Raw genomic sequence first — 19414 nt, forward strand, 5'->3', positions numbered from 1 at the left:
AGATAAGGAAGGAAGTTCCAATAGAAACTTTATAAGCGTCGTACACAGATCTTGTGTATATCTCCGAGGTTAATTACCCCGCATCAATTAGGCCGTATGTCAGTATAGAGGCCCATATCGTATTATACCCGACTCTCGCAAAGTCAGGGGGGTCAATGTATTTCCGATACTATAAGTATACTAGCTGTGCTCGCAACCTTGTACGCCTTAGAATATAACAAAAAAATATATTATTGTAGCCTAAATTATATCATATTCATATTATATTAGTTATCTGCCAGTAAAATCCCGTCAAAATCAGTCCAGCTGTTCCAGAGATTAGTCAAAACAATAAAACAGACAGAGAGACCGACAAAAATTGTAAAAAATGTTATTCTGATATATGTACCGTGTATACATACACATGCATTGAGTAAAAAAGGGCTATTTTAATATTAAAAACAGGCACTCCAATTTTATTATATGTATAGATTATATCACTAACTATTGTAAAACAAAGTCACCCTGACTATCTGAGTCTCCCGCTTCCATCTTTATACGCTTATCGGCTTTGAACAGAGTGATGAACGAGGAAGGTTTAAGTGCACAATTCATTAAAGTTATGTGAAAATTTACTGATGGTTATAAATTAAACAACATTCCGACTTGGAACTTTTCTGAAGTGTACTGTTTAAACTAGCGGCATTTTATTTATTATGATATTACCTTTTAGGTGGTATACCTAAAAGCAAAACCAGCAGAGAGTATATATATATATAATCGAAACCCTTTAACTGATTTAAAAATAACTTTATGGAATTATTTCATAAAGTAATTTGATACTTTATGAAATAGTTCCATAAAGTTATTGTTATTGTATTTTGGAAATTATTGTTATTGTATGTAAGGACAAAGCTTTTGAAAACCAATACAGGTCTTTATAGTAGTAGAAATATTGTCAGAACTCTAATAAAATAAGTGTATAATAATGATTATTATTATTATTGGCATCATATAATATAATATGCGTGGAATTATTACGTGTTAACTTTCAGGCAGGATGTATTATATACATTTATCAATCAATCATATTTAACTAACATGACTGTAATTTAAAATGTTGGAAAAGAGTAATTACTGAGTTTCTTGCCGGTTCTTCTTGATAGATTCTACTTTCCGAACCGGTTGTAGCTTCACTTAAGATATTTGTTAAATTATTCAAAAGTGTTTGTAAAAGCCTACTTGAATAAAGTATGTTTTAATATGAATTGGTATAACACAGAAATTTATAAGAACAGTCGCGGTAAGAAAAGGTTCGTCACCAGATCTATTTTCGTGTGATCATTATGAGCGATAATCTGCTTTATTGAGCGAAAATGACTTATTGCATCGCAATGATTTGATATTTAGATTCAAGAGGTACTAAGGGTTTAAAACTGCTGAAGGTTTTCTTACTCTGACTGTACATCCATCGATCTATTTTCATTCAGGAACTCGTAGATTTTTTTGTGATGAATTGGATTGTAAATCCTGACACGCCTTAACGCTGTTCATTTCTTGATTGTCATTATTTCAATGTGATGCCATGAGCGTGATTTGCGCTTTTCTTGGAACGATGGTTACGACGTACATAAAATCTAAGGAAATGGATAACATTACAATCTCATAAATGACTCTATTTCAGACTGATTCGAACCACTGCTATTAGTTATTTATTTGTACGAATTAACAAAACGTTACTGAGGGAATATCACGACAAATTTCTTTCTTTCAAATGAACTTACGTAACTTTATTGGGGCTCAGAATATGAGGACATGATTTATCAATTCATCTGTAAAAAATACTATAAGCGACCCTGCCAGGATTCGAGCCTGGAATCTTCTGATCCGTAGTCAGACGCGTTATCCATTGCGCCACAGGGCCTATGGTTGTAGGATCGTAATTTGGATTTGGTATTGGCACATTATTTACTCTATTCTTCTCTGGCATACTTGTGAAAACGAGTCAAGCTTACAGCAATGATTACTTCTACAGTAGCTGTCTATGTTCTGCGGTTGCATAAATGTTTAAGTGGATCGTGCGCACCTACACACCAGTGGTTGTGACGAGGCAAGTAGGGTCATTCTGATCAGGGTTTTTTAAAGTTTGGCCCCGGACCCAAAAGGTCCGTATCACGTGTACCAGTAACCACAACAGCTCAGTCCCTTAATATTAAGGTATAGCGCAGCACAGTCACGCATTTTTGCCACCTGTGGTCTGATAGCATTTGTTGCTAAATGAATTTGTAACTAATCGTCGCCGCAGCTTCGTTCGCGTTTTAGGGGTTTGGTTGTCACGTAATATACAGCAGCATATGTCCTTCTTTGGAGTTCAAGTTTGCTGATCACCAAATTGCATCAAATTCATTTCATTGGTTTGATCGGAAAGAGCGAAAACAGACAGACAGAGTTACTTTCACAATTATAATATTCGTATAGAAGTATAGATAATGATGACAGAGCAACTTCTAATATCATTTAATTTAATTACAAACAAATTTAATTACAAACATATTTGCAATCAAATGCTCATTGCACATATTAAATACATTGTTATTATGACGTGGGGTCATTTGACCCCTAGCCGTCTTTCTTGGTAAGAGTATTTTGCCGTCTTTCTAGTGTTAAATTGTATGTCTATCTCTATTTCTTTACAATTGCGCGAGATAGATCATAATCTAAATTGCAATCACATTTCGCGGTTCACAATATTTCGACTCTCGTGATAGACTGTAACCTAACGATATTTGTAATCTTAAATATTGCTTCCTTGATCAAATCATACATTTTCTAGGACAAATATTTTTCAATTAAAATAATTATTTTGAGATAAAAAAAACAGTTAGTAGTACATTTTTAAGCATCATCAAATCGACATAATTTATCCTTATTACCTCGGTTAGCTACTACAATCAAGAGTTTTCGTAGAGGAAATTTTTGGACTTCTCATCATAATGAACGCTACTCACGAAACATTGGATAGGTAGTAATCAAGTGAAAAAATGGACCAGGGATTCTGTACTATAATAAAAGTGATTGTTTAATATCAGCTTTGCTTTTCTAACCTAAAGTATTTTTGATTTTTTTAAATTGAACTTTCTAGAACTTTTAAAATTTAGGATACCATATATGATTCCTCGGCATCCAATTTCCACGTTTCAGCCACCCTTTCGTATCACTGTGTTTGGTAAAGGATCGCCAATACCTCGCATGTAGCACATTTAATACATGGCTCACAAACGAACTAGAGATATTTTTTCCCTTGGACTCAGCCAGTTTCGTGCACTTTTGATAGAAAAAATTGCCTAATTAGATGTTAACACTTACTTTACATAAGTGTTTGTCCCTATTATCTATTATATAACTTCTTGTAAAAATCAGACTAAATTCAAATTATGAATATACATATAGATCTGTATACAAAGTAAATTTTTTGCATGTTCTACACGCCTCTAAGTGTCATACATATTAGTATTAAAGACTTAGATGTTTAAGATTTTATTGTGAATGCTGTATATGTTATGCCGTTGGCGTGTTTAAATAAATAAATAAATATGTGTCCGTGTATTAATTTTGATTTCTGATAATTGTAAGAATTTAAATAGATACCCGATTATCTAAGTAGATTTCATTGATAGATATAATATACTTTTCTATTTTTTTAAAAAGTTCAAACAATATATGTCAATAGTTATCACAATAATTTAAGATTCTTTACATCATTAAAAGCTCCAAAACAGTTTCATTTGTATCAAAAACTATACTTTTTTGTTTATCAAGTTTGAATAACCTTTAGAAACTCTGGGAATAAAAAGTTCTGAAACATTTAAAACTAACCTTTGACTTCACAATTCCTAACGAAAGCTTTTGTATGGACGGATTTTCAGAAAAATATTGTTGTATAAATAACAGATTTTTGGCAACAACTTTACGGTAATTGTTACACAGTACATAAAAAAAAAACAGAACTGAGATGGTCCAGTGGTTAGAACGCATGAATCTTAACCGATGATTGCGGGTTCAAACCCAGGCAAGCACCACTGAATATGCTTGTGCTTAATTTGTGTTTATAATTCATGTCGTGCTCAGCGGTAAAGGAAAACTCGGCGATGAACAAAAAAATCGTGAGTAAACCTCCAAGATTCCAATTTTAGCAAAATTCTTCCACATGCGCATTCCACCAACCAACATTGGTACAGCTTGGTGGAATATGTTCCAAACCTTCTCCTTAATGGGAGAGGAGACCTTAGCCCAGCAGTGGGAATTTTTTGTCCAAATTATGTTTATTAACATTTTATTTAATAATTAGAACTGTAATATTCTATTTATAAATCCGACTCCTATTATATTTTGTGACTACTATCTATGATATAAAACTCATTAAAAAGTAGGGCGCTATCGTCTTTTTCTCATATCTCTCTTTCATTCAGCGTTTATCCGAGGAAAAATTGTATGTACAATTTTCACATTATATAACCGCATTCGGTTTAGTAATTATTGAAACGTCATAAATAAAACACAAGATAGAATCAATTTCCTATCTTCGAATTTCTATTCGAAAATGCTAATTATATCACATATTTATACCTCTATTTCCTTTTAAAATAAAAGTTAATCAGTTAGACGAGAAATTTACAAAATTTATAACTTCAAATACGAATATATTTTAATGATAGTTATTAATCTAAAGGCATTAATACAATATTGTTTGTATTATTTAATAGCGCCTACATTTTATTTATTAGCAAAGTACACAAACATTTTATTGCTCGTATTAATAGCCAGGCGATTCATTGAAAATTATATAGCATCATATTAATGTGATAGTCTGCGTTACGTTATAGGCTGAGTATATAGGAAAGCAATTAATAAACGATTAATTAACTTAATAGCTAATGATTATTGGTATCCATTTACTTAGGAATAAATAAACCTTTATACGCGATGGAAATTAAAAGGTTCTACTTAAATTTAACTCAATAAAGTAATGCCTTTTGATCAACGTTGATAATGCTCTTTAATAAATAGTAAAATTTTGTATTGTTTGTATAATTTAATAATAAGTATGATAATAGATATTTATTTTACTGGGAATTGTAATTACTGAGATTTCATTTATATTTTCTTTTGTTTCATTGGAAACTATGAATTTCTGTTTTCTGTGTGTTATCTTCGATACTTTTCGTTCGTTCTAAACTTAAGAGAGAATAATATACACTTTTGGTGTATTTTATGTTATACACAAAATATAGTTAAATAGGTTATATAAAGGATACATTCTGAATTTCTAAATTTCCTCTTAAAATGAATGACGTTAATACACTGTGCCAGACAGACTTTACATACAGACAGGTATATCTTCATTTATTAAACATACGAGACCGTAGGAAAGAATAAGTTTTGAAACTAATGGAACTTTAAAGATTTGAGAACTTTTTAAAATGATTGCAAAGTTCAACGCTCTACAAACTTCAGAGTATTACATAATAGTGATTAACTATTCTAGCAGAACTGCAATATTTTAGAACTACCTCAGATACTTAATTTAGTCAAGACAGTGGATGTAGTTTATTTTTAGGGTTCCGTAACTCAAAGGGAAGAAATGGAATCCTTATTGGATTCCTTTGTTGTCCTTCCATCTGTCTGTCAAGACACTCTGAGGTACTTATCTCTGAGGTGTCATTTCAATTAAAACGATATCCTCCTCTCCAGTCTCTTGAAGCTGTGAAAAAAACTAAGTTAACGTAAAAAAATATACGGCCGTTTATGCCGCAAAAAATCGAATATCACGACACTCTCGAGAGAATAGGGTATTTTCTGTTGACCTAGAACTATGAAATTTGGCAAGTAATACCGTCTTATACTCAAGTATCGGAGAAAATCTGAAAACTATACATTTGTAATGATTTAATTAAAAAACAACATTATTCCAGGAACGGTGGTTCGAAATCTGAATTGAGTTTTGTGAGAACCATGTCATAGGGGGTTAATACTTGATTGGTAAAAGTTTAAACAGATTTTCAATGCTTTTTATTGTGTTAAGTTTTCGTTTTATGACGTAGAATGAAAAAAAATCCTGTTTCCATTATTTTCTCAGTCACTCACAAATCTGAATTAAATTCAGTATTTGCATAAATTATTTGTTTTTATTATATGTACGTTTAATTTTATATTAAGCATATTCAAAAGTGTACAGAACCATCTGTGGGCGAGCCGCACTCGCACTTGTCTGGTTTCATTCAATAACCATTCAAAGGGAAAGGCTGCTAGCATTCTTGCTGCCATTCCATTAAATAATTTGTAGAGCTGCTATTTTTCATTATATTGGTAGTACTTATTTAAATATTTCCTATAAATAAGTCCATAATAATAGGTAACACTTCCAGTTTTCCTCAGTAAAGATTATTAAAACAAAAGTACAAAAATGATGTTCAATTTTCGTATAGAGTTGTAGTCCCTGACTTTATGATACGATTTGATATACCCTTAACTATGTCAAATAAAGGTCGGGTTGAATTTATTAATACTGATATTGCTTGTAAGTCGTCTGGAAAAAAGGATTCCATTCCAACCTTTAACGGGAAACCCACTTTGTGAACGATATACGATTACAACGTGCGTATGTTCTTGGATTGACTAAGTTACCAGATATTGTAGACCGTCGATGCGTTGTTATTTGTATTTATTTCTCGGAATATTTATAAAGAAAAGTAAAAAAAATAAAAACATTTTATCAATGGGCATTATTTTTGTATTTAATATTTTTAGGATAAGTTGTGTTCGTAAAACATCAAATTACCACTAAATTTTCTTCTATATTCAGCACGTCAATTTAATAAAACTTATGAGCTATTATCGATCATCAAATAGTTAAAAAAAATATTGTCTTGTGCGTATCATTACGTGTATGCTTCATGGGAATTTTTAAGCAAAATAATAAAAAAAAATCAAAATTGATTTCTAAATTTGATGGCCCAAACTATGCATTCGCTTATAAAATAACTATAAAACGTGGCTTTTGTTTTACCTATTATAGTTATTTAAACGTCGGTTGTATTTCAAATGAAATTAATCTGTTTTATATCCTTAACATAAAGCAATATACTTTACCGTTTCGCTTAAATACTTGTTACGCGGAAACTATTTTAATGGCCATAATAAAATTCTCTATTTACTTGTTAAACGGCTACGTATGCAAAACTTTATAGAGATTGTAAACCCAGTCTCGGGAAAGACTTCATATAATGCATTATTATATGTAAAGTAAAGTAACAGCCTGTAATTTCCCACTGCTGGGATAAGGCCCCCTCTTCCATTAAGGAGAGGGCTTGGAACGTATTCCACCACGCTGTTCCAATGCGGGTTGGTGGAATGCACATGTGGCAGAAATTGGATGAAACACATGCAGGTTTCCTCACAATGTTTTCCTTCACCGCCGAGCACGAGATGAATTATAAACACAAATTAAGCACATATATATAGTGGTGCCTGGGTTTGAACCCACAATAATCGGTTAAGAGGCACACGTTCTAACCACTGGGCCATCTCAGCTCGAATATGCTCATTACAAGTATACAAAAAGCATAGCAAAATTGATTAATACGTTTGAAAGAAGGCGATTAACTACGAATACCATCAGATTTCAATAATGTTATATTAGGCATAAGTGTTTGAGGTTTCATAACTCTCACTGTTTGTTTGGTGTTTTCGGAACTTTCTAAGTCACGGGACTTTAATCGCTCTATACTTGAACACTTAGCTGTTACTGAGAAAACACACTAACATATTTATCTTCAATCAGACACCGGTTTTGCACCTGTACCGAAATTGTCATCTGTATAGCCCCTTGTGTTAAAGGTAGAATTGTAAATTATTTCCTTCTGTGTGATCGACGCAGTTAAATTAATAGATTGGCTGTCTAAGCAAGATATCTAATTGCTTATTATGCACAAACACAGGTCTATGTAGTAGAGTTTACTTGGTGGTAGGGCTTCGTTCAACCCCCTTCTGGGTTATTATCGCCCACGCATCAGCTATTCTACATTGGCGATGGAATGAATGGATAGTAATATTTCTTACAAAGATGTGCAAAGATTATCGGTAGTCGTGTCCTATTACCATTAGGTGGTCCATTGTCTATTCTGCCTAAAAATATGACAAAAAAATATGACTCGATCAAAATCAAGTACAGAACGTACGGGGGATTAGCTTTGTAACACAGTTCATTGTCTTCCAAAAAAAGCATCATCCTAGCATCATAGCTTGGCAAAGACTTCTCCCGCTAGAAAAGAAGTATTGGAGCTTCCTCTAATACGTAAAGCCATTGCGAATTTGGTGGATTATCAATGATGAGAATATAATGCATGTAGATTGATTTAATTTTACATAAATAATTGCTATCGATGACTATGTATGTATGTCATTTGTATAAATAAGCTTTGCTATAATTAAAGTCTTTTACGTGCGATGTTTATAATTAACGCCTCATACTATATTAATTACTGATTATTACAGTATAATTACTACGTGCATAATAAAAAAGTAGTTTTCAATTTTTTCGTTTAACTTCAACAAAATCATAATCACAATACATCGGTTCTTTTTAAACGCGAAGTAAAATGGAATCTAATTAAAAATAAATGAGAAGAATTCTACTCAATTATTTTATCTTACGAAATACATAGTCATCAATAGTTACGTGATTTAGATAAACAATTTTTTTTCAAGTAATAGTAAATGTCGATGATATTAATTTTTATGTAAATCTAAAATAATTTATCGATAAATTTATAGAGATATTCTCTACGTCACTAAGTCGTCTGTCACCACGAAACGCAATTGTGAATGTCACGAAACGCTCTATGCGATATCGACTCATAACTATTACATTTAAAGGGAACCACTTCGTATCTTATTCGTGAAATATCGACAGCTGACTTAAAGTGATTCTTGTATCCCGTAAATTTTATAATAACTGTTGTCAATTTCGCATCACATTCTGACATTTCAAGGTCGTGTTCTGATGTGAATTCCGAGTTTCTTATTACAGAATAGCCTAACAGTTGTTCGGAACTGTCAAAACACATCGATTATCCGAAACGTGAACTCTGCAATGTATACCATTTAATTATTTATTAAACGTTTTCCAACAAATAAAATATATTATACAAGACATACATATTTTCTTAGTGGTAGGGTTTTGTGCAAGCCCGTCTGGGTAGGTACCACCCATTTATCAGTTATTCTACCGCCAAATAACAGTACTTAGTATTGTTGTGTTCCGGTTTGAAGGGTGAATGAGCCAGTGTAACTACAAGCTCAAGGGACATAACATCTTAGTTCCCAAGGTTGGTGGCACATTAACGATGTAAGGAATAGTTAATATTTCTTACAGCGTCATTGTCTATGGATGATGGTGACCACTTACCATCAGGTGGCCCATATGCTCGTCTGCCAACCTATACTATAAAAGAAAAGAAAAGGCAGACTTGACGCTCCAAACGTTATTTAAGGAGGAGCGGGATAGATATTTTGTATTTGTGAAGTAAGAGTCCTTCCACACAAACACAATACATAAAAGTTAATAGATTGTTAATAGGTTGATCTCAATATAAGATCTCAGGTTCTTCAAGGTAAGAAAAAGTCGAATTGATGGAGAAAGCGTAATATCGTACACTTCAAAACCTTTTTGAGGACAAAGTCAATATAACATCGATATATTTAAGAACTTAAAATATTTTATAAAACTTTTCACTGATGAGAAATTTCATAATAAATCTCATTTTGAAATGAGGTCTAGATTAATAAAAAAGTAATATATTTTGGACAACATAAAACACCTTCTTTAAAATAAATTCCACTTAAACTCTAAATTGCGATATCTCAATAATGCATGAATGTTGGCAAAAGTTACTATAGATTTGACCCTTGGCAAGAAATCTTAAAACATATTCTACTTGCAGAATCTGGAAACTATTTATCAACTAAATTTTTGTCGTTTTATTAACGTTATAATATCAATTTCGTTCCTTTGTGTTTGTAGATATATGTTTAAATAAATAAAAAACTGAACAAAACAAAATTTATTGGTACCATTTCCTTAGTGCTCTGCGTCTGAACTCATTCTCTTATATAAATAACTAATCAAATCCATTGTGGAATATGATCACGGTTTGATGTCCTCAGTGAGAGTCTATACAGAGGAAATCAATAATATTATACTATATATAGAAGACAAACGCTAAAATGGGTGACGTGATAATAAGTGATTACCTTTACCTAAAGACACTAGTACTGTGAGAATCACATTGACCACTCACCGCGAAGGGCAAATAACGCCTATAACTACGTCGGCTTGCTTATCATTTGGTGGTAGAATTACTGTTAACGTGATATTGAAAAAAGAAAAAATCGAATATAAATTAAACAGTATTCCAGTATACCAATGATAAGTCTTCTGCCAATCATTACATTTTTAAAGATAAATATATGAACTTCAGTAGCGCAATGGTTTACGGGCCGCCTAGCGAATGGCGCAGGATCGATTTTGATCCCTTCGGCTATTGTCGTACCCACTAATACAAGTGATAAGCCTAAAGGAGGGGTAAATAGGAAGATTAATAATTTCTAAATCAATTAAGGGATTTGCTTAAAAATATTTCAGTTGTTCTTTGTAAAGTTATCGTTGACGTGTAAAAGACCACTTTTCAAAGTATGACAAAAGGAATGAACTACTACAAATCAAGGTTTTTTGCTTAGATTCAAGGGAGATTCTATAACTTAATCTGTCAATCAATTTTCTATCCTATTGCATAATTTTCACGAAATAACTCGAAACATTTATAGTACTTCCTCAGATTTAAGCCTGTCCTCATTTAAGATTCTCTATGATATATTCCATCGTGTCATATATTTTTGGTGAACAATACATAGATTAAATATCACTAAATTGGGGCATTTAGTATAACAGACATGAATGTAGAACATGTAGACCGTAATAATCGAATAATTGATTTAATCGATATAATTATGCGATCAAGTTACTGAAAATTTTATCAGCCATATTCAAATATGCCTTTACAATATTATAAGGTGTACACACACCAATAATTTAAAGAGAGGGTTTCTCTAGGATCTGGAAAAGTACATGTTGCTGCTTGGTAACAAAAGCTTGAAAGTCCATCAAAAGTATTACTTGTGTAATAATGTTGGTTGACTTCTGATCTTTTTATTTATAATCATGAATCTCGTAATCCAAATTTATCTCCCTCTCTAACTTTCGGACAGCAATCCAACACGATCCAAGAAAGTTCAAGACAAACCAAAGCCTTATACATTTTTCCCATGACACGGAATGGCCGAGTGGTTATACCACGTTCATCTTATTCGATAATTGCGTGTTCAAACCCAGGCAGGCATCACTAAATTTTCATATGCTTAATGTGCTTTTAATTCATCTTGAGCTCAGCGGTGACGGAAACCACCTTGAAAAACCTGCCTGTGTTTAATTTTAACGTAATGGAACAGCTTGGTGGAGTATGCTCTTAACCTTCTCCAAGGAAGAGGAGGTCTTAGCCCAGCAGTGGGAAATTAACAGGCTGCTATTATTACATTATTACTATTATAAGACATGGGAGTATACATATAATTTTTCATATATAAATTTTAAATTTGCCTAACCCAGCTTATACCCAGGACCACCGAGACAATTTTATTATGTATGACACAAATGCTCTTAATTCATCTTTGTGTCACAGCTTTAGGTTACAAGACAATATCTGCTTACGTATTAGGAAAGTGACGGATAAATTAGCTAAGATAAATGTAAGTCGAATAATCCTGTGTGGATTTGAAATCCATTAACAGAATCCATTGTTAACATCTTGAAACGAATTTGTTTTGTGATTGCGTTTGCGAAAACAAAAAACTTTCTTTAATTAAATAAATTGAAAAACTTTGAACTATTTCATTTCAGGCATAAAAAATATATTTTTTAAAATAATTGATCCTAGTACTTTTTTAAAATATTATTTAAAGCCAATAATTGTGTGATATTTTAGTTTGTTGTATCGGTAAATTAACATTCTAAGTCATTATTCTGGAACAATAGAATCGTCGTCGTCGTTATTGCCACTGTGTAGTTGTGGCCTACTAAAATATAGTAAATGATTACGCCGACAACAGTAAAGACCGCTTAGGAGAGCAACTAAAGATATTCTGGATTACAATCTTAAATTGGCGATCTATAATAATAGAGATGACTCGATCCTTGATAACTGGTCGAAAGCCATCTCACCATTTGAAAATCCAAACCCCATGAAATCTAATAATACCTAGGATGACAAATCCTGAGTCAACGAAGAAGTCATAGTGGTCCAGACAAACTTATTATCATGAATTTACGATCTTAAAATTTAAGTGACGATGTTGCTTGGAGAAAGCTATGTAAATTAATTTAAAATTATGAACATCAAAATATAAATAGAACATAAGATTTCATTTAACTGAGATAGACCAATCCATGAATACGCGGATTTATAAAAAATTGCGGATTTTGCGAAATTTTGCGGAGAAAATTCAACTATAAGTTCCTTTATTAATAATTAGTACTCGTTTATTATCCATCTGGTGTTCATCGATGAAGGAAAACATCGTGAGAAAAATCGTGACCTATTAAATTTGGCCACTTATGTCCTTAGCGCATTAATACCAATGGATTAGTTTTTACTCCAAAAAATACTGTATTGACCGAGTTGAAGGTCATTCGTAGACAAATTATGTGAAAAATATTAACAATTGGTCTCGACAAGTATTTTGGACATTGGGTTACTTGACTAGAAGTGGGACATTTACGATATACACAGACTAATGCCTTCCTTAAATTTTGAGTTGTCTTTATTTAAAGGTTGATTATAGAAGGTAATCTAAAATGTGTCTTAATATTTTAACTACTAAATTGTAAAACATAATATCACACTTAGTATATGAATTAGTTGCATTTAAATCTCCCGTCTACTGTCATTATAAAATGTACAAATCGATATGACGATATGAATATACCGATCGAGTGTTGTATTCAACGCAATCCGATTGACCTAAAAGGATTACCCTTGTCTATAACACATCTAGATGACAGTTATATGCCTACGTTTGTATTTATGTATATAATAACTATTGATTATACTGTAAAATATATTTCTTCAATAACACCGGAGAAAAGAAGCAAGTTTATCTTAATTTTTTCATATGACTCGCAAATTGGTTATTTGATTGGAAAGTGCTCACCAGTTCGCCATTGGATTGGACATTGGTGATTTAAGTAATAATAAATCATTCATTTGGACAATGATGTTATGTCCCTTGTGCCTGTTAACTGGCTCACCCACTCTTGAAACCGGAACAAATATACCAATATTGCTGTTATGTGTTTGAATATATGACAAGTAGACGGTACCTATCCATCTCCATATCTTTAACAAATCAGCAAGTGATGAGGAATAAGAGAGAACTGTATAGTTGAGGATCACATATTAAATGCCACATAGTCAAGGGCTTATAGTACGGATATCAAAGATTACCACTACTATTAATAAATTTAGGTCTTTCTGTAGAGAAATTTATTGTAAAAATTTGGAATTTGGCTCAAATGAAGGTGGCATCTTCCGTGCCGCAAAAAAAGAACTAAAGCCATTAATTCTGTTGCAGTCAGTTTTATGTGAGTCTTGAACAGATGGATATTTTCGACTTTTGCCAAATTGTGAAATTGACCAAAAGTCGATCATCAACAATTCTTTTTACGTAATATTATTATTATAATGGACAATCGCAAACACGATTGTCTACGTGCATCTTATCAAGTAAAGGACATTTTGCCAATTTAATTAGCATTGCTCCACTTTTAGTGATCGTAGCGAGTTATATAGACAATAATCTTCCTCAATTTATAGACAATCTATTGCTAAATATAATTCAAACAGCACTAAACATATAATTATTTCCACTTCATTATATGATGATATCCTTCTGTCCATAATCAAAGGACCTAGCCAACAACTGCTCAAAACATATTACAGATCACATATGTCAAACATAAGCACAGAAGCACTGGTCAATGATTTTTTAAATTCAGCACAACCAAAACACTCTAATTTTTAGTGTTCTAATCGATGTACCAATTTTTTTTATTGGTTTAATTCCAAATTTAAACCCATCGTCTGAGTCTTAAAATAATTCCGCTAGACCAACGAGAAACATAATTATAAACTGGCAATTATAAATTGATCAATGAAATAGACATGAATGAAACTTCAAATATTACGATTTTCCTGAGTTGTATAAGGATCCGAGTCTCCAAAAAACACTTAACTAAAGTAACCCAGGTAGAAAGTTACCATTCGTCTTTCATATAATGAGGTAATCAACTGTTAAGCCAGTCAGCGTTCGTTTCAGATCTATACTTAATAAATACAATTTTCTATTTTTTATAATCCCTATCTTGTGTTGTGTAAAGATATAATATACACATCAACACCGTCTAGGGATATTTTGTATAAAATTCTTAAACTCAAAAAATCATTTCCAGTTTTAAAATCTTTTGATGAAAGACTATTTTGTAAACTTTCTTGGACAATTCTAAATTTGAATTTGAAAAAAATAAATAAAAATAAAATTTTAACGCGACATAATGGTAGCGATGGCCGAAGGTTTCGTTTACCTACCGTCATATTAAGATATTTTTTTGTGTCCAATTTAAGTTTTATAACAAGTTATCGATTAATTTCGAGTCAAACCTATTGTGTGCATCATGCAGCGGTGCCATTTAACGAGAGAAGAAATGCTAAGGGCAGGAGGCATGCTCCAAGCTGGGTCTACTCAACGGAGTATTGCTGAGGAGATTGGAACAAGACAAAACGTTATATCTAGCTTATGGTCACACTACCGTGATACTGGTGAAATGACTGAAAGATATCCAGGTGGGAAGCGCATAACCAATCAACAACAAGACCGATATTTGCAAGTTGCCGCGAAAAGAGAACCAAATGTTACGGCACTTCAATTGGTTTAGAGGCTCCAGCCAGAGGACCAGTTGCTTGTGAGTGATCAAACTGTAAGGAGAAGGCTGCATGAAGCTAACCTTCATGCTCGCAGACCGCTTCGTACTCCAGCACTACGCCGAGGAAATCGTGGGCGACGACTAGAGTGGGTTCGTGTAAATTTGTTCTCGGAAGGTAACCAGTGGTCTGTAGTGCTGTTTACCGATGAGTCCTGGTTCGGTTTTCATCCCGATACACGTAGCGTGTTTGGCGATTCCCTGGTCATGATAGCCGTCTGGAACATCTTCAGAAAGTCCATTCATACCACGGTGGCATAATTATGGTTTGGGCGAGAATTTATCTTGGTGGAAGAACAGACCTCGTTTGGATTAGAAACACCATGGCGGCCGAAAAATGCCGTAACGAGATGCTTGTGCCAATAATTTAGCCCCATAGACTAAAAATGGGCCAAGAATTCACGCTCATTCACGATAGCACCCGCCCGCACACAGCGGGAGTGGTGACGAGATGGTTGTAGGAACAAGACGTATCGATCTTAGGCTGTCTCGCTCAATCACCTGACCTAAACCCCATAGAGCACGCGTGGGACATACTCCAAAGAAGGGCTTCGAGGAATTTCCCTGCAAATATTGCGACGGATGAGCCACTTTTTTGTATCTTAGTCGGACCTGGGACAATATACCGCAGCAAGACTTGGATAACTTAATCCAAAGTATGAAAAATTGTTGCAGGACGTTATAAATGTCCTGGGTAGTTTTACAGACTACTGATTTTTCATGTGACTGTTAAAAACAATAACTTTTCTACATTTTTCACATTTTCTTGAGACAAACATTAATTGTCAGTTTTACCATTATTTTACGTTTTTTCTTTATTTAAGGATAAAATTGTTTACGCAAAATAATATGGTTTATTTTTTATTCTGGAGTATAGTCAGATAAATGGGCTTTATAAAAATATAAACATGTTGCATGTTATCTTTAATGAATTTTGAAATAATTGAGTAAATTCAAAATATCCCTAGACAATGTTGATGTGTGTATGTTATCACTAACACGCAAATTACATTAAATATGAATAAAATTGTATGGTCTGCTTTATTTATACTATTAATATGCACTGGATGTAAAATAAATATTCTATATACATATATTGTATCGACGAAACTAACTCAATTTTTTAATTGAGTTATTGTAAAACAAAAAATATATATACTCGTATGTTGCCACAAATTTATATCTTCACGTGCTTCAAGTTATATTAGATATATTTGATGACATATTATGTTCTACGAGCAAAGGGTACGACAAAAAAGGTTTTAAAATCGCAACAACACTTGTAACCCTTAATGTTTAAACAAGCCGAAGTAAGTACGGAATTGCCTTTATTTTGAAGGGGTTACACGTGAGCTTATCTCTCGAAATCAGATTTATGGTTAATAATGTACTATAGAACTAAACTTTTGTTATGGAAATAATCAATATCTACAAAAAGTTCAGAGTTCTGAAGGAAATTAAGTTAAGTAACAAATGGTGTTAGTTAAAAACTTTATGTCAATAATAAAACTGAAACGTATATATGACTCGTTTTAAACTAATTAAATAGGTTTATAGTTGTCTATTTACTACTTTTAGATAAATGTTTGTGACGCCTTCGGAAATTTAATTGCAATGGTTACAGCAAACAATTAAAGTCTGCATATCGTTTTAAATATTAAAGGCGCTAAACATTTAAATATTTTTTTATAATAAAAAAAAAGTTCAGTTATTATTAAATAATTGATCATAAGAAAGTTTTAATTGTTTTTACACATAACTGTATAAATCCTGTACAATATCTTACCTGGCATTGATATCTGTCGCCTCATTTCGACGAACCGGATTGAATCAGGATTCAAGGAGCGCACATCAACTGACAGGAACACCTGAAGAATCACTGCAAACACCAAAACTTAACACAACAATAACTTAGGACAAGAAAACTTTGAAGTAATTCAAATTCAAAATAAACCAAAAACATATATTTATTTACTGCAATGAAAATAAAATAGCAACGATCTAGCTGATTTTTTTAATCACTGCTTCAGAAACTTCTCTATATAAAATTTTAAATTTAAATGCATCCGCGCGTAAATTTGTGCACGTGTAAAACCTCTCCGGCTATATGTCGGAACGGACCGTGTCGGAGGCGTTCGTCTGAGCTTCTGGGGAGGGAAAACCTTCCCTAGGGCGGCTACGGCGCTGGGCGGCGGCGCGACGGCCGCCCTAGGCGCGCCCGATACCAGGCGATCATATCAAACCAAGAGTTTCATGAGCACGTGTAAACATACGCAAAGCGCATGCTCCGAATGAGGAAAGCTGGGGGAAAGCGGCGCGAACGAGACGGATATATGCTCTAAATAGGGGTGTGAACGCAACGGCGAAAATCTAATTCGGGAACCGCCAAGCAGTCTGAAAAGTTAACACTGATTTAGCTTCTGGTTTCGGCGGCACACTACGATAATCTCGTTCTTAGAACTTAGTTACCCAACTTATAACGCTCACATGGACTTCCGCCACATAAACTTCAATTCTGTAACAAAAATTTAGCACTGCTTACTCGCCCTACTAAAATGGAATAAGTGTGCACTTTTTAAATAGATTTAAAATTGTAATGCAGAAAATGTAATATCACCTTTATATGGTGTATGATATTTTAACACTTATCTGCATATACCATACCATGCATTTTGCTTAATAATTCACGTTGTCAGTAAATAATAAATATCTCAATACATGGAACCGTTTCTTTAACACCTTCACATGAAACTTTATTATATTAAAACTATTTTGTTCCTTGTTGAATGACAATAAATTGAAAAAGTTGGTTTTTCATTTCAATAATTTAGACGTTTATATATTTTTCATCACAATAATGTATAGGAGATTCCTATCCTCACTCTTATAACAGCCACGTGTACATCTACAGGTGTGTAATTTACAATCATCCAATATATTCGAAATGTACTCCAACTTCTAATACTTCCTGCTGTCCTGGTATTTCTAACCTTATTACTAAATTCCAAATATTTCCGCTACGGCTTAGCGAACCACCTTGAAAATTCTAAATAATTTTCAGAATTAGCTTTTTTTGTATTTTTTATCAACAAATAATATTTTAAAAAAAAGAACTACTACTATTTATTCAGAAGTTAACCAAAAATCGAGTATCAATATATACATATACATTAATGAGATTTGCCCTGGTTTTATTTATTTTAATCATTAATTGCAATAACTATTGCATTAGAAATATTGTAACAGTTGCAGTTCCTTTGCGAATACTACGATATTTAAATTATAAGAAAAATATTTTCACCGTATGCATTTGTTAACGTGTTACGAATTATACAATAAAATAATGTAAAATAAAATAATTAATGAGAAATACAGAAAAATCAATAAAATATTTGCGATTAATAAACAATACTTATATTTTATTTATTCGACTTCTATAATCTAAAAAAAACACCAGCGGATTAGAAATATATTTATTATTCTTCTAATTATTTTTATAATGTTAAGGAAATGATTATAGGTTTTGTTTTATTTCTAAGCAACGCGTATTGACTTTGACAACGAGTTGACAACGCTGACAGTGACGGGCACACGTCCATTACGTCACGGACGTCATATAGCGCCCCAAAGTACCAGGCGAACATAATGCCACAAGAGTTCGAAGCTCAGGTGTGGAAATAGAACGTACTCTCCCACAAGCGTTCAGAAATAGATATTTCAAGAGCACTGCTTAATACCGCATGATTTTAAATATAGAACGCCGACATGAATTCGTGTAAGAATAAGTTTGCTCTGTTGTTCTACTTTTCAAATGGAATTTATTTAAAAATGTGGAGTGTATAGGGAGAACAGAATTTATATTTATGTTTTTTTACTATGTTTCTATTCAAATGAAATGTAAATGAAAAATTAATTAAATACATATTTTTAGTGTTACCAAAAAGTTTATTTTTCGTAGAATATCATATTAATATTCTATTTAAATATTTAAAGAATACGAGATGGTCCAGTGCTTAGAACGCATGCATCCTAAACGGGATTGCGGGTTCGAACCTAGGCAAGCACCACTGAATTTACATGTGCTTAATTTGTGTTTATAATTCATCTCGAGTTTGGCGGTGAAGAAAAACATCGCGAGGAAACCTGCATGTGTCTTTGTCATTTCAAAATTTCATTTTCGAAATTCTGCCACATGTAAAAACACCAACCTGCATTGGAGCAGAGTGGTGGAATATGATCTAACCTTCTCCTCCAATGAAGGGGAAACGTTTGCCCAGCAGTGGGAAA

General features: G+C 32.8%; 1 non-coding gene across 1 annotated transcript; it reads right to left on the reverse strand.

The window, feature by feature from the left end:
- Positions 1 to 1830: 1830 nt before the first annotated feature.
- Trnar-acg lies at positions 1831 to 1903 on the reverse strand. The gene has a single exon. It is a non-coding gene; the product is annotated as a tRNA-Arg (tRNA).
- Between the last annotated feature and the right edge of the window lie 17511 nt (positions 1904 to 19414).

Source organism: Vanessa cardui, chromosome 7 (assembly GCF_905220365.1).
Source record: "Vanessa cardui chromosome 7, ilVanCard2.1, whole genome shotgun sequence".
Classification (NCBI taxonomy): Eukaryota; Metazoa; Arthropoda; class Insecta; order Lepidoptera; family Nymphalidae; genus Vanessa; species Vanessa cardui.